The sequence below is a fragment of the Acinonyx jubatus genome, chromosome B3, assembly GCF_027475565.1.
Source record: "Acinonyx jubatus isolate Ajub_Pintada_27869175 chromosome B3, VMU_Ajub_asm_v1.0, whole genome shotgun sequence".
Taxonomy (NCBI): Eukaryota; Metazoa; Chordata; class Mammalia; order Carnivora; family Felidae; genus Acinonyx; species Acinonyx jubatus.
Genome location: NC_069386.1, coordinates 19,448,950 through 19,465,802, shown reverse-complemented (window position 1 = coordinate 19,465,802; position 16,853 = coordinate 19,448,950).

Below are 16,853 nucleotides of genomic sequence, written 5' to 3'. Positions count from 1 at the left end.
ATTTATTCTTTTTTAGAACCATCCTGTGAACAAAACATGAAAAGTTAATTATGTTCATAAAATAGTACATAAAATGATCAACTCTATCAAAGTGAAAGTTGTCATGGTATTGTTGAAAGAAATTAACAGATTGTCTGAAAATAATAGAACAAGAAATGAGATTTAGGTGTGAGATTGAAACTTACAAAGGTAACCAACAGAAAAACGAAAAATAATAACTGTTGGGGTGCCTGGGTGGCTCAGTTGGTTAGGCGTCCCACTTCGGCTCAGATCATGATCTCGTGGTCCGTGAGTTCAAGCCCCGCATTGGGCTCTGTGCTGACAGCTCGGAGCCTGGAGCCTGTTTCAGGTTCTGTGTCTCCCTCTCTCTCTGACCCTCCCCCATTCATGCTCTGTCTCTCTCTGTCTCAAAAATAAACATAAAAAAATTTTTTAAAAAAGAAAAATAATAACAACATTTAGAGAGGATGTAGTGTAAGTCCTCATATTTCCCAGCAAGGAGTCAGTAGCTAGTGCCTAAGTTGAATATCAAGATAGAGATATAAGTATGCTATTGAGAATTAGAATACTAACCATCAGAAAAGCCAAATGCAGAAATGGTTCATAGTGGTGGCTTCTGGGACTAGGGGTGATGAAAGGGAATGGAGTGGGCAATTTTTGTTTTTCATCCGATGTCCTCTTCTACCGTGCATATTCAGCAACGCATTTTAAAATGCATTAAATTAATAAAATAAACATTGAATTATGGATACGTCCATGTTCTGAAAACTAGACATAAAAATGTGTTGATAGTGAAGCTCAGTTTCTTAGACCATCAGGACACAAGTAGTATATTTGGTATCTGTTATCAGTCTCCAGGATGGTGGCCTTGCTGTAGGTAGAAGGGACAGTCTCTTCATCATTAGTATTTCCTACCCCCAAATTAAGGATGAGCTTACAGTGGGCATGAGATACTGCCCTGATGGCCATGCGTGTGTGCACATACGTGTAGGTACCAGGGGGTTTACATGAAAAGTGAAGTGTCTGAGTTGCAAATCAAAATTGCCAAGTTGTTTTTCAACATGCAATGTGATTCAAAAGACCTAAGAAAAAAGTCTCTGTACAAGTGAAAGTCCATGATTGTGACCTTTTGTGATACAGCCAACTGCCAGCTGGGACCTTCCATTCTGACAGATTTCTACATTGGCCTCTGGTTATAATGAGAGACCCTAAGATCATGTGTACTGGTCTTAGGAGAGAATCATGTAAGAAAGCCCCATTTAGTTCAAGAGACTTGGAGATTCTTTTTGCTTTCTGTTTCCATAACCATCCAACCACCCCTGAGTCCCAACAGACAAACTCTCAGTTGAGCTGACTTTCCACTTGGCAGGTGCACATGGCCTCCTGTTCTCCCAGTTGTCCCTCCCCTTTAGCTGTGGGAAGAAGTTCCTATTTTTGTATGACTTCTTACACACCAAGTAAAACATCCCATGGACCACATCTAACATCCCAGATCATGGGTACGATGTCCCATAGACTCTGAAACTGGAGGCACATGGGTACAAGCCCTCAGAGAGATCTAACTCCCCCTGATCACACCTACCACCCTGATAGCCGAGTTGCCTAAGGACACTGTGGGCCACCTGGAGGACCCTTGAATCTCAGCATCAGTGAATGCTCTGGCTTTTCAGTCAAATCTGGTGTTTCCAGCTGATGGCAAAATCCTGACGATCACTTACATGCTACACGTGGAAAAATTCTCCCCTGGCCAAAAGTGCAGGCCATCTCACTAACTCCTTCAAGTTATTTTTAGTGTCATTGTCTATTCAACTAACGCTTAGAATCGTACTACAATGGCATTTTTCTTAGTTTTAATGACCACTTGGCTATTCTTCCCTTTGGGCTGTGCGTTGGACCTTTTGCCTGGCATCTGTAGGAAAAGCCCTGAGTGAAACATCTTCCCAGGCAGGTCAATGTGTCTTGCTGCATCATGTAAAATAAGCGCCAACACTGCCTTTATGCGAAGCATACAGAAAAAATAAAAGCAGGATTGCAACCATGTGAGAGAATTACTGGGGCCAGGATGGGCTATTAATGTTTGATCTAAAAGGTGCCCAGACATCCCCTGACATGACATGTCCTAACTACTCCTCAGGTGCTAGGAATAATTCACCCTGTCAGAAGTTGGTCCTTGTCCCCGACGGTCAGCAAGGAGCCTCCCCTTGCCTGATGGAGCCAGGGAGGGGAGAATGTCACTGCAGATGCACTTGGCTGGAAAAGCATTCAAATGACGGGCTGGTAGCAAAAGTGTGTGACACTTCGATAGTTCCTTGCCTTTAAACATGCTCATTTGGGGATGGCCCTTTTCCCTACTTCTCGGCCCCGATCCATCCCTTTTCTTTGGGCAAAAGCACACGATAATACAGAATGGAAAGAGTTCTGGGCCCGGTGGTGGCAGGTACAGCCAGCTCTCTGTTAACCCTACAAAATGCAGATTATACAGAACGCATGCTTAGCACATTACTGTGTATGGCAGACATGAACGACTAATTTCCGAGTAATTAGGAAACAGTTCGATAAAATACTCTATCACGGATTCTATTTAATCCATGACTCGGACAGCCCTGGGACTGCTTGCACCCTTGACATCGATGGCCTGAACGTTGTCATTATTCTGTAGACCCTTAAAAGGGCTGGTTCATATAGAGCTACAGTTAATAGTCCACAAGCACCCCCCCTCAAAAAAAAAGAAAAATCATCCATAACCCTGCCCTTTCCCCCTTTACCTCAACAACCTAACATTTGGAGCTAGAAGACAGTGCTGTTGACATTTTCTCCACTGTGCTGGATTCCTCGTTGCAAAGGGCAATGTGTGTCCCCGTGGCCTCCCGCCCGGTGTCTGCCCTAATGAATCATTTCTCACGTGCTAAGTGTATCTCATGCTGAGGGCAGCTCATGGGTGTTGCAGGACAGCAGATGGGCATTCTGTTCTTACCTGCTCTATCCCAACACAGTGCACGGAAAAGTTCTGTCTTCCAGGTCAGAAAGGGCGACGGACTGGCAATTCACATTGGGTTATGCAGGGAGGACAAGTGTCTCGCTGACCATCAGAAAACTATATTGTGGGGGAGGGGAAACAAGTCAGGAGAAAATGGAGGAAAAACATAATGGAAAACTTAAGGAGGGCAGGTAAGTTGTTAAGGGAAAGGACGAAATAGAAGAAGTAAGAACTGTTTGGGAGGGGTTCCCCTGACTTGGACAGCTGTCTGTTGTGCTGAGGTAACTGGAGTTGACGGTGAGAGCAGGGTAGGGTGCAGAGAGGAGGGTGAGGGCATTGGTGTTTGGTGCTCCTGACCTGGGCCCTCACAGGCGCTGGAGAACGGGCCCCTCTCAACTCTGCTCTTTCCCACCATGGAGCCCACTGAAGCCAGGATGGGAAGGCAAAGGAGGCCTTCCCCAGGCCCTCCAAACTCTTCCAGATACGGCTCACAAAGCTTCCCTATAGTGTGCAGGCTTGGAGGGAGCTACCACCTCTCCCATGGATGCTGCTGCCCGCTTATTAAGATAGTCTCAGATGTCCCATTTAGTCGTGATCTCCCCTCCCCTCTGTCTCTTTCTTTGTTCTTATTTATTTTTGTTTTAATCTGTCTAGATGCCTAATGGGCCATACCTGAGCTCAGTGGGACACAGGCCTTGATTCCTAGCCCTGAAAAGTGTTCTGAATTTTAAAATTGAAAACTTAGCCTGACATTTTTCTTTTAAAATGTTAGTGAGATGGGCACCTGTGTGATTCAGTAGGTAAACATCTGACTCTTGGTTTCGGCTCAGGAAATGATCTTGCGGCTTCATGAGTTTGAGCTCCGCACTGGGCTCTGCGCTGGCAGTGTGGAGCCTGCTTAGGATTCTCTCTCCCCTCCCCCACCCCCACTCTCTGCCCCTTTCCTGTTCATGCTGTCTCTCTCTCAAAATAAATAAATACACTTTTTAAAAAATTTTAAAAATAAAATGTTAATGATACATTGTGTTCCCCAATTCCAGTTGGAATATTTGACCCCCAACTAGGGCTGCCAGATTTGGAAAATAAAAGTACAGAAGAGCCAGGCAAGTTCTAATTTTAAATAACAAATCATTGTAGTAGTGTAAGTATATCCCAAACATTGTGTGGGACATATACTCAATTTTTTTTCTATTTATCTGAAATTCAAACTCAGTTGGGCATCTAGTATCTATCTGGCAATGCTGCCAACTAATCCCTCAACCATTCTCTGAAGATGCTTAACCCTATTCTCACAGACAACAGGCACATTTAGCCACATTTGTTCCCTACCAATTATCCATATTATTTGTTCCTGGTGTGCATGTCTGTTTGCCTGGATGTATCCAGATATGTCTCAGTGTCGCTTAAAATGCTGCCCTCATAGTGGGCTAATGGCGCAGATTGCTTTTGGAAGGTGGTGCATCTACTGGAGGGAAGGGAGGATGTGGGACACTCACCAGCTTTGTCAGAGGTGGGCATGGGGTCCGTGGGAGAGGGATTTGGTGCTGCTCACACTACATTCTGGATTTGTGCAGCTGGCCCTGGGAGGCCCTGGGAGGCCACCTTCTTGGAGGGTAGAGGAAGCCCCTCCTCACCATCTCCAACAGGTCCCCCACGGCCCTCTTTGAGCCCCGCTCAGTTCAGGAGGCAAACCACATCACAGGCAGCAGGCTGCCACGGGTGGACACAGCGCTGCCTGTTGGCGACGCCACCTTCCCGCCCAGGAAAGCCCAGCTCTGAGAGGCCGAGGGAGGTGCCCTCCAAGAGGCGAGTTCTGCCAAGGACTTCCTGTCTGGAATCCTCCTCCTTTTCCACGCAGCTCCGCTCTTGCTTTCTTGCTCTCTTCCTGCCTGCTGGGAGACCCTAAACCCTTCTTTTCTCATGTCAAAAAGGACACGTGTCCCGAAGACATGAGTAGAGGCCATGCCAGGGCCGGGGGGGGAGGGGGGGTGAGCCTGGAGAAGCCGGGTCGGGCAGCTCTCGAAGGTAATGGGCACATAGTTCCTGAAGGCCCGCTCCCTGCAGCCTGCAGGCCTGTCAAGGAAGAGTGCGGTGACTGACAAGAGGCTTTATTTCCACCAGGGAGAGAATGGCTCATAATTTACGGCCCGCTGAGCCAGCTTCCAGCATGTCGGTTGAGCCTTCTTTTTGTAGACAGTAATAAATTGTCTTATCACCAGTGCTGACATAACATGCTCCTCTTTAAGTGCACCATAATTTTTATTTTTAAGAGAATATTCATATTGGATGGCAGAGCTCATGGGCATCTGAATGCCACCCTGGAGAGAAGACTTTTTCTTTTTCTTTTCCTCCTCCTACTCCTCCTCATCCTCCTTCTTCTTCTCCTTCTCCTTCTTCTTTTTAAGAAGGTATAATTCAATACCCAAATGCTATTGGCAGGGATAAGCTTGACTTCTAAACAGACATTGGGGGCAGGAAGAAGTTTCTAGATCCTCAGTAGACAGAGTGACTTATCCCTCAGCAGGGAGGTATCAAAAGAATGAAAGCGAGACACTTTTAATGGTTCGAGTTGCCTTGATTCCTGGCTGCATCAGAAAGTAGTCTGAATTTTTAAATCAAAGCCTCAGTTTGGCACTTCTTTTTAAATTATTAGTGATACATTGCCTTCCTCAATTCCAACTTGAGCATTTGATCCTCAGATTTAGCAAATAAAAGAACAAGACAGCCAGGAAAGTTTGAATTTTAGGTAAATAACAGATCGTTTTATCAGTATAAGTATATCCCAACTATAGTGTGGAGTATACTTATACTTCAACAATTTTTTTATTGTTTATCTGAAATTCAAATTGAACTGGGCACCTAGTATTTATCTGGCAACCCCACCAGCAAATCCCTCAAAACCATGCTACAAAGACATTTAACCCCAGGCTCATAGACCATGAATGCCCTCAGATGTGGCAGCGTCCCTGCTTCTGGAAGAGGGTGTTGGTGCATCTCGGGTCTTTCTATTCCAAAGGGCTGGTTTTGCCACCACTCAAGGGACTCACTTTCTTGAGTTCTTCCTGACAGAGAGGTCCGGAGAGTGACACAGACAGTCAAGGCAGCTCCTGAGTTGACAGTTCTTATTCCCAGCTCAGGTGTCCTGGCCTCCTTCATGAGCTTAAGGGCCAGCAAGTTCAGGCACACCATCCCCCTCCTTCTGTCTCCTCTAGGAGGCGACAGTGCAGCCTGTTGATCCCCAGGGAGCAGTTCTGGAGGGACTCCAAGGGCCCCAGAAGCACAGCCCTGGGATGAGGATGCCACAGATAGTCCCTGATGATCAGTGACTCCCCCAGGTCTGCCCTCTGTTTCTACTGACCCATGCGTAGATCAGCTTCCCCTTCCCTCAAGGCTTCTCGTGCCTTGATCGGCATCCAAGGATTTCCCTTGCTGTTTGGCAGGAAGAGACAGGGACCTCTGAGCACTGCTTGGCTTCCTCCCTCTGTCTTTTGTCTCAGACTTTCACAACCACCCCCTCCACCCCATCAGAATATTTGCTAGCTCACTTAACCTCAGGGGGTGGGAGGCCTTGGGTAAGGCCCTTCTTCCCTCTGAGTCTTGGCTTTTTTATCTGTAAAAAAAGGGAAAAGATAGCCACTGCACAGGGCAGTTTTAAAACCAAATGAGATGCAGATGCACAAGAAAGCCTTAGGGGGCCTCAATAAGTGTGAGTGTGTTTCTCTTCCTTGGCTAGTCCCCTCCCCGGTCCTCCCCACCCCCCCCACCCCACCCCCCACCCCACCCCACCTCACCCCCGCCCCCACCTTCCTTGCCTGCTTCCCTTCTTCTTATCACGCACATGCTGGGAGGGAGCTGATGCTGCCTGGGCTGTGTGCTCCTTCTAGGCCTGGGATATGGAGCATCTTTCCTGGTAGAGATGGGAGGCTAGCCCTGTGGGGACGGCCAGCCCAGAGCACATCTGTGCTAACACAACTGCACATACACAGACACTTCTAGCACCATCTACATTTACAAGAAGCAGTTGGTTATCACCAAACCTCTGGTCTTATAATCATAGCTTTTACATGGCTGTCTAAGTGCAAGGCCCAAGTCAGACCACTTTATCTACACATTGACTCATTCTAGGTGAACACACATATTATGCCCATCTTATGCTCAATTGGGAAAACTGAGGCCCAGAGAGATTAATCGATTTGCCCAAGGTCACACAGCTAGGAAATGGCAGAGCTGGAATGAGAACCCAGATGGTCAGTTCAAGAATCTCTGCTCTAACCGCAGTGAATGCTGCCTCTCATATTCCTGCCTGGGCAATCCTACTCCATTTGGACCATTCCCTGTCTATTCCATGGGACGGTCACCTCCTGTCACGTGGCCTGTGTGCCATGAGCCCTCCATGAGCTTCGAGAGGCACAGTTTGGCCATGAGTGAGAAGGTTCCCAAGGGTGAGGAATGAATTCGGTTTCCCTCTTAACGATGGAGACCACCTGTGACCCACATTGGCATGCTGCTTCATTTTACTGGTTTCTAGTGAAAGATCAATTTTCCAGGATGGAGGTGCAAAGGGCTTAGAAGGAGGAAGAAAAAGAGTAAGGGACTCAGCTCCAATCCAGAGGGAAAAGAGCCGGACACAAAATCACCCGAGCCACAGAATTGTTGTTTGGTTACTGAATTTTCCACCTTCAAAATTGACTGGGATGGCAGAAACTGGTAGCATTGTTGGAGCGCATATGTGTGGGAGGAACCGGAGGATGGTGTCGATCCTGGAAGAGACAGAGTGAGGGGCTTAGAGGGGCCACGGATCATGCAGCCGCCAGTGAGCTTGGGTGCAGAGAAAACACAGCGGGAAGGATTCTGGCGGCACTGGGGATTTGGGAGCGCTTAGACTATAAATAGTGAGGAGGATGTAAAAAGCCTCAAGTGGATTTTGGAAGCCCTAAATCCACCATGTAGATCCAAGCAAGATAACAGGAACCACTTAGGTTTTAGTAACGTCTAAATGTAACTCGGCATGGTGCCCCACCACCCCACGCTTCTGCTGTCACCACAACCCCCGCCAGCGTCTGCCAAACCAAGGACACAGATCTTGGGGAGGTTTGATGCCAGCTTACGAGTGGCAAGGGCTGCACTTATCCCACACGGGTGACCTCACTCACTCTTTACAAAGAGGTGCCACTCTAAGTATCATGAACAGCGGAGGAAACTGAGGCATAGGAGCATAAGTGACCTGTCCAAAGTGACCCAGCCAGCAAGGGCCAGGCTGGATTCCACGCTCAGCCCAGAGCCCACAGCCCTAACCGCTGCCCTACCCTGCCCCAGAGACTGGGCTGCAGGGCAATCCTGTAGGAAGTTACACCAAAATCAGGAGAAACCAAAGCAGCATGTGCAAAGGAATATGAATGCCTTTGTGTCTTGCTTCCTGGGGCCTTGTGGTCACCAGCCTTCTCTTATCTGCCTGGACCTTGTTTCACTTCATGCGTTGACTTGTCATAAAGCCACTTTGCACTCGTGTGGGTCCCAGCTCAGCCAGCCTGAAGCCTGCCCTGATCACAGGCCTGTTCAGCAGAAACCGAGACCCAGATCTTATGGCCCTTGGCCCTGTGTCTGCTGCTGGCTCCTGGATATCTACAATCAGCTCTTCTGTTCTTGACTCTCAAGAAAAATCACTGCCACCTAATCGTGAGGGAAAGATAACCTGGAAAGAGTGACATTTAGGATCATAGCTGGCTATCACATTTATGGAAAAGAATCCAGGGCTCTAACTGATTTTTTTTAATGTTTTTAAGTGTTTTTTAAATTTATTTTTGAACGAGAGAGACAGAGCACAAGCAAGGAAGGGGCAGGGAGAGAAGGAGACACAGAATCAAAAGCAGGCTCCAGGCTCTGAGCTGTCAGCACAGAGCCCGAAGTGGGGCTTGGACCCGTGAACTGTGAGATCATGACCTGAGCCGAAGTCAGACACTTAACTGACTGAGCCACCCAGGTGCCCCTCTAACTGATTTTTTTTTTAACCTATTGCATTCCCTTCACAGCACAGCCTACCCAACATCAGAGCAGCCAATCCCTTCCACAAGGTTCTGGAAGAGGAAAATACTAGACCCAGGTCCTATCTTGTTTAAACAAGTGTCAAGCAAGACCACTAGGGCTAAGGCTTCATCTTTCCAGGGAGGAAAGGGGGGCCTAGGGAACCCCACGAGATGAAAAGCAGCTACTGAGACCCAACACCAGTCGGGCACTGAGCTGAGCGTGAGAGATCCCATGACCAGTCATCATGGTTGGGCCACAACGCATAAGGCAATATAGTCAGGGTGAGCAATTCTGCCTGGGGACAAAGACGGGAGGGCTGGCGTGTGGGAGGGGTACTTTCGGTTAAGGAAAGCTTCACAGAGGAGGGGACGTGTGGTGGAGCCTGTGAGCATGAATCTATCTGTGTGTGCAGAGGGCTGAGAAAGGCATGCCCAGGAAGGAAGGTGGTGAAAGTCAGGCTGCCCAGGCCAGAATGGCTAGTCCAGCTGGGAACAGCATTTGGCCCCATGGTGGGACAGGAAGAGCAAGAAAGATAGCAGCAGCTTGCAAAGGCGGTGAGGGCTGTGTCTCCACCGCTGAGACTCAGGGCTGAGCTTGGTCTCCACCCTATTGGCTGCAAATGATCTAAGGAAACTAAGCCTTGGGTCAGTGGTTGGGGGGGGTGGGGGGCAGCGGGTCGGAGCCAGAGATACCACATGGGAAGTGATCACAACACCTCATGTGTGCATGATGAGGACCTCAACAGGGATGGGGAGGACGAAACAGGAAGAGAGATCAGAATCAGGCAGAACTACTCGGGGTTGCTGATGTAATGGCATTTCTGTCGATGCCACAGAAGACCTTCAAGGCCAGGAGCTGGGCAGGTTGGAGGTGAAGAGGCTGATGTAGGTCACTGTGGGCTTAAGGGGCCAGAGACAATGAAGATGTTGAGTAAAGAGATAAAGATGTGGGAGCCAAGGTGTGACCTTCTGAAGACTGAGTTAGGCTGTAGACAGATATGGGTTTGAGAGCCACTGAGGAGAGGCTGGTTGGAACAGTGGGAGCGTTCCTCCTCAGCTTTCCATTCCTCTTGGGATCAAGTCCAAATTCTTGCCAGGGTTGATGAAGCCATCACAGCCTAGCTTCTGGCTGTCCTTCCTGCCCCCTCTTAATCCATTCTCCTTTCAGTATCAATGCTTCCACCCCTCTGCCTCTCTAGCTTTTCTATCACACCACCTCCCTCCAGCCTCAGGGCCTTTGCACATGCCAGTCCCACTGCCAGGTGCCCTGCCAACAGGTGGGGAACACCTGGGTAACACCCCCAGGGATGGAGGAGACTGTTAATCTCAGTTTGCTCCTTCACCCACCATCTTAGCTTTTCAATCACCTGTGTGACCAATTCCCTTTACTGTAAATAACTGGTGTGGTTTCTATTTTCCCACTTAGACCTGACTGATGGTCCACTCATCTGGGTATTTCCTGTTGATTTCTTGGAGCTCAGCTTAAAAGTCACTTCCTTCAAGCAGCCTGAACCACCTCGTTCAACACTTTTCTAGTATCTGGCAGACCCCACAGGGTGTAGTGGGAGTAGATCATATGAGATCTTTGGGGCATCATAAGGACTTTGATTTTGCTGTGTGAGACCCGAGCCCTTGGGAGAAGTCAGAGCCAAGGAGCAGCCTGTCAAACCTTGGTTTTCAGGTGACCCTCTGTGTTGAGGATTATTTCAAGGGGGCAAGGGCAGAATAGGGTAGGTATTTAGGGGGCTGTTGAGTTCCACCAGGTGAGGGATGAGGGTGGTAGCAGTAGAAGTGATGAAAAATAGGATTTCCAAGGTAGAAATAACCAGATTCACTGACAGCCCACGAGCAGGTTTGAGGAGAGGGGTCGAGAAGGCTTTGGAGTTGCCCTTTACTGTGGCAGGGGAAACTGGGGGTGGAGAGGTGGGGTGGAGAAGATCAGGAGTTCAGTTTTTGTGATGTGCCTTAGATACCCCAGTGGAGAAGTCATCAGCTGTCTGGAGCTCAGGAGCGAGGTCCAAGCCAGGCACACACGATGGGAACCATTAGCATGTACCAGGCACCCCAGTTATGAGAATGGCCAACATCACCCAGGGAGTGAGGGTGGAAAGGAGAGAGAAGAAGATTGAGAACTGGGGCTTGGGTACCCGATGCTAAGAAGAATGTCAGTGGGGGCAGAGAGGCAGCCACAGAGCCAGGAAGAGAAGCAGGCGGGTGGGGAGGGGTATCCTGGGGGCCACATGAGGAAATCTTCAAGGAGAAGAGGCACTCTGCATGTCATATGCTGCGGGGAAGGGCTCCTAGGATGAGGACTCAGAACTGACCACTGGACTTAGCAACTTGGGGGCTGCTGGGGACAGGGACAGGGCATGGGGGCATGGCCTGATTGGAGTGAGTGTAAGAGATAGCATGAGAGAAACAGAGACAGTGGATGAAGGCAACTTTTGAGCATTTTGTTTTGCTATGATGGGAAGAAAGGAAATTGAAGGGTAGCTTCGGTTTTTTTCCAAGTTTTTTTTTTTTTTTTAGGCTTATTTATTTATTTTGAGAGAGATAGAGTTCCAAGCATGCTCTGAACTGTCAACACAGAGACCAATGCAGGGCTTGAACCCACGACACTGGATCATGACCTGAGCCAAAACTGAGAGTCAGACACTTAGCAGACTGAGCCACCCAGGTGCCCCCCAGGTTGTTTTTTAAAGGTGGATGGAATAACAGCATGTTTGTAATGAAACAGAGATAATTCAGCAGGAGAAACTCATCCAAGTGAAGTGCACAGAGATAAGTCAGCAGTTGCCACAGGGACACCCTTGGTGCCTGAGGTGGGGTGGGGTCAGGCAGGACTGAAGTGGGGGTGTGCCACAGGGGCAGAGGGTGGGCAGAGCCACAGGGCAGGTGCAGGTGGGGGAGGGGAGAGGTCTCTCCTTGGGAAGAGTTTAGAAGGAAGCAAGTAAGGAGGTGGGGGAGGGAGGGAAGGTAGACACAGTCACTGAGAACAGTGCATTCTGGGTTTCAGCATGCCCGCAGAGGTGTGTGATGACGAGTGTCAGGGGAGACCCAGGGTGGTTTTGTTTGTCCTCCAACTGCACTGCAGGGTGCAGCTGCTGAATCAGGAGGAAGCTGGGTCCAGGGCAACACTCAGGTGAAGAGCAAAGTGACCTTTTCCAGGACCTTGCTTGTGAAGGAAGGAGGAGAGAAAGAGAGGTGGTAGGAAGGGGCATAGGTTGGGGGTGGGGGTAAGTGTGCCTCTGTAGGGTGAGGGGCTCTGGGAAATCTGCTGCCGGGGAAGGGTCTGGGGAGAGGAAGGCATGAACTGCTCAGGAGTGTGGGTAACAGGCAAAGCAAGACCCCACAGGGAGAGGGATGCTGTGGGGACCAGCCAACAGGGGAGGGATGGCTTTGGAGAGGGGCAGGGAGACCCCTTTCCCCAGGGGCGGGAGGATAGAAGGGTAACAGTGTCCATGCCTCTGGCCTTTGTTTCTTTGGAGGAAGAGAGAAGCTGGGGCTGGGGGTGGGCACTTCCCAGGTAGAGGAACTTTCCAGGAAGACTCCAAACCGCCAATACTGCCACCCTATGCAGCCAGGTTACTTCATTTACGTCCCCCGGGATGCACTTTCCCCCACTCCTGATTTATAGGCTCAGGTTCCCAAAATGATTCTTGTCTAGCTCTTCTCTCCTGGTCTGTGACTGCAAACCGCCCCCCTCCCCCACTCCCACCCCGTCTTCTGCCTCGCTCCGTTTGCCGTGACTATGAAGGGAGCCAACTTCTAATTTATTCTCACTCGGGAAGAGTACTTAGGCAACGAACCCAAAACTCATCCTGGAGTCAGAGTGATGTCTTCACACATACCCTGCTGCTGATATGCCAGACTTTGGTAAGAGGCAATGTGATCCCCAGGGTCTGCATGGTAAGGAGATGGGGGCGTGGCTTGGGAGCAACTCCCCGCCTCTTCCTTCCTTCCCTCCCTCCTTTCGATAAATATTCATTTGCGGCTGCCCTGTGCCCCGGGATCCACAGGAAGGTGATACAATAGAAACAGGAGGAGCCCGTAGACCCGCTGGGCGCCCACCCAACAGCCTTCCTAGAGAAGCCTCTTGCAAACAGATCTCGGATTTTGCTCAATCTGGGGCAGTAATGTTTCGCCAGGAGAGAAATCAAGATTGCTAGGAACCAACCTGGGTAACCCATTCACGTTGTCAATGACGGCTTGGCGGACGGGGTGAGCTTGTGACCCAGTTCTGATCCATAGGGCCTGAGGGGAAATGAGCTGGGTGTCCTGCCCTTCCTTCCTTGGATGCTATCTGGAGACAATAAAATGCTCCAATCTGAGCGCGTGATTTAGGCACAGGAGGAGAAAGCCGGGCAAAGTACAGAAAAGCTATCTTGAGCCCTGATACCACCGAGCTGCTGAATTAACATCCCTGGATGCACCTATCACCAAATTCCTGTTTGTGAAATAATGAGCTGTCCTTACTGTTCATGCTCCTTTTGGTTGAGTATTCTAGTACTTAAAACTAAAGGCATTCTAAAACTGCTGCATCAAGGACAAAATTAACAATTGTGATTTTTCTATCACATGTGACTCTGGGCCTCCTGGAAGCCAGGGCAAAAAGGGAAAGCAGATAAATTGCAATGCTCTCATTGTTAGTTGGGAAGAGCTTCTCAGGGAGCTTCTGCTTTTTTGCTCCTAAATTCCTTGTTTGACACTAAATTTCCCCGTGGGAGTTTATGAAAGGAACACTGAGATACATAATTGCAAGATAATTGTTTTGCCAGAGAAGCAGTTTTTACAAGGCTCTTTCTTAAGACAATGAGGATCTAGATATAAAGGGAAAGTCTAACCAGAGAGGGAAAGAGTGGGTGGGACGAGAATGGGCTTGGTGCCGCTCCATGCCCTCCCCACCACAGATGGTCAAACATCCCCCCAGAAAGGAGGAGAGCCCAACATGAGTCAGAGCCCGCACTGAGGAGATGACAAGATACATGGGCTTTAACATGAGTGGAAGGCAGAGCTCAGAGAAGGATGGAGAGGGAAAGACCCCTGACCCACCACTTAGAGGGAGAAGCTGTGGATGGGGCTCGGGATGGATGGAAAGGAGAGAAAAGAGAAGTGTGAAAGGGAGACAGTGGAACCAGCTGGGGGACCCCTAGTTTGTAGAAACCCAGGGCAGGATGAAGCCTTCTCTGGGACTGGGGTGAAGGGGCTGGAGGTAGGCAGGGGTCTGATCTTTCCCAGGCCCTCCCTTATGAGGGATGTTAAAATCTGAGAAAACATGCAAGCAGGCATGGCCGAAGGGTGGAACATGTACATGCCTGTGAACCCCACAGAGGGACAGAATATGCAGCCTTGCCCATCCCATCTCACTACAGGGCTCCCAGGGCCCAGCGTGGTCACCATTGTTACCACTGTTGAGTGCTTACTCGGCATCAGGTGCTGGGCCAGGGGCTCTGCATAGAATAGCTCCTGTCGGCCTCCCAGGGCCCTGCACGGGGACAGCATCATTACTGCCCTCTCCAGCAGAAGATGCTGGAGCAACTTGCCTAAGACTTCGCACAACTCGTGGTGAGGCCGAGCTTTGAGTGCACGCTCTTCTCCAATATCCTGAAGGTGGTGCCCATCAGACATTGTTTGATGGATGCCACCCTGGCTCACGGAACCTAGCACGTTTCCAACATGTGATTTTTCAGTAAAGTGTTTGTTACTTAAACTAGAAACAACTTCTGCATCAAATTCTGCTTCAACACACCTCAGAAGGTTGTGTGCAGTCTTCTGCTATCCAGCGGTCCTGGAAGTATGGGGCGTTGCTTGGCCCCAGCTATGCAATCCTGTACTTGCTGCACAGGGGTCAAGTGTGGGCATGAGAACACATAACTCCATAACATCTTCCCAGTGATGGCTCCTCCTCCTATTCTCTGATTTTGGGAGGATTCTAGTATAAATATCACATCTCTGTACTAGCATTTTCTAAAACTTCTGAAATATGGATGACCAGCTTCCAGTCACCTTTCGGTCCATCTCCAGGCCTTCTGACCTAGGGAAGCAGGATCAGCCCTCTTCCCACCCTACCCCGACCCTGGCCCCTGCCCCAAACTGTTGGACCCTCAAGGCCCATCTGGAGGGCTGGAGCTTAAGTGAGGAGTAATCTCTCTGCAGGAAGACCAACCAAGTTTTATTACAGATTCCATCACAATACAAGGGCTGGTCCTTCTGTGATTGAGCTAATCCCGTCACCACGTAAATCAATAGGAGACCCACAGGAGGTGATTTGATTTAGGATGTTCATTTGGGGAAGCTAGTCTTCCTAGAACATTGAAGCCAAAATAGTGCCTGGGCACTTCCACAATAAATGCCAAGTGTAGCTCACAAGGACCAGATCTGTTAATAAAATAAATTCAGATCCCTCCAAATAAAAATTCAGACACATTTTAGGCTCCTCAGTTCAGTGGGCTGAATCCCTGAATCTGCTAAATTATTATGGAAAAACTCTTATCTCTGCCTGTCAAAAATCACTGCTGTCTTGGTGGGAGGGTGTGTGTGGGGGCCCTCTGGGGAGGGACGAATTGCTTCATAATAACTTAGATTATGTGCAGTGTAGCATTATCTTCAAGAGCGCCACATACTTGAAGAGGCACAACACAGGATCTGCGACAGAGCCGACCCAGTCCAGGTGACAGGGGCCAGAAGGGAGACGGGTGTCTCCCACATGGATTGCTGAAAAGTGACAGAGTGAGACTTCTAATCCAGCCCCCTGAATCAGTCCAGCGTCCCTTCTCTGTGGACAGCTAGGCGACCTCTGGAAGAGACAGGGTGAGGGTTCTGGGTATGATTTTGGCTAAGAGGGGGGGTGTGACCTCTAGGATAGCCCGGCTTGCCTCAGGGCCTCCTGTCTCTTAAGTGGGTAGGGGCAGGCTAGCGTCTAGGCCGTCTGTAAGGGGGATGCAAGGGGCCTGATTCTGCAGCATGGGGCAGGCCTTGAGTGTCTGTCCAGGGAGCTGATCACACTCGGCCAGGGGGAGTGAGGTGGGAGAAGTTGCATCTAGCGCAGAAAAGAGAAAAATGTGAGTGAAATGAATCCCCAGGTTCCAGGTTCCCTGGCAGAAGCCCTGTGAACAAGGATTTGGTTTGTCCCTGTGGGGCCTCCTACCATACCTCCCGTGCTCTCACCTCCATTCAGGGTGACTCACGCCTGCAGAAAGGATGAATCATGTCAGTTACGAAACCAAAGGGCTCCTGAGAGGGAGGCTGGAAAGGACCCGGGGAAGCCACCTCCACAGATCCTGTTTCTCCCCACCCCTCCTGCCCCCTATTGCCCCACCTCTATCTGCCAAGCCACAGACTCGAGCGAGCTCTCCATAGGAATTTCTTCTGGAAACGGGACATCGGATCAGTGGTCGTCTTGCCTTCCCACCTCAAGGCCTTCTGGGGCCTATGTTTTGTTTTCTCTCCTGTATTCATCCGGGTAAAGTCTTGCTTTCCACGTGACGCCAGTAGGGACCAAGGGGTCCTGAAAGTAATGGGAGAAGATATCCTGAAGCAGTCCTCACCTCTCCCCACTTGCTTGTTCACAGTGTGAACACTTCCATAATTCTCCAGGGTGCACCAAATAATTACCTGCTGCATTCTAGGCTGCTCCAGGCAGCAGGGGCAAGGATGATTCAACTCACTTTCCCACTGACTGGTACCAGCTCACCAGGAGCTTTTAAGAGTCTACACGAGTGAACACCTACCATGTGGCAGGCCCTGGGCTCATAAAAACAAACGTTTATGGACAGCTTATCGCCCCGCAAGAGCTCATGTCATCCTCAAAACAGCCCTATGGGGTGGATACTGTTGTCATCCCCATTTACAGG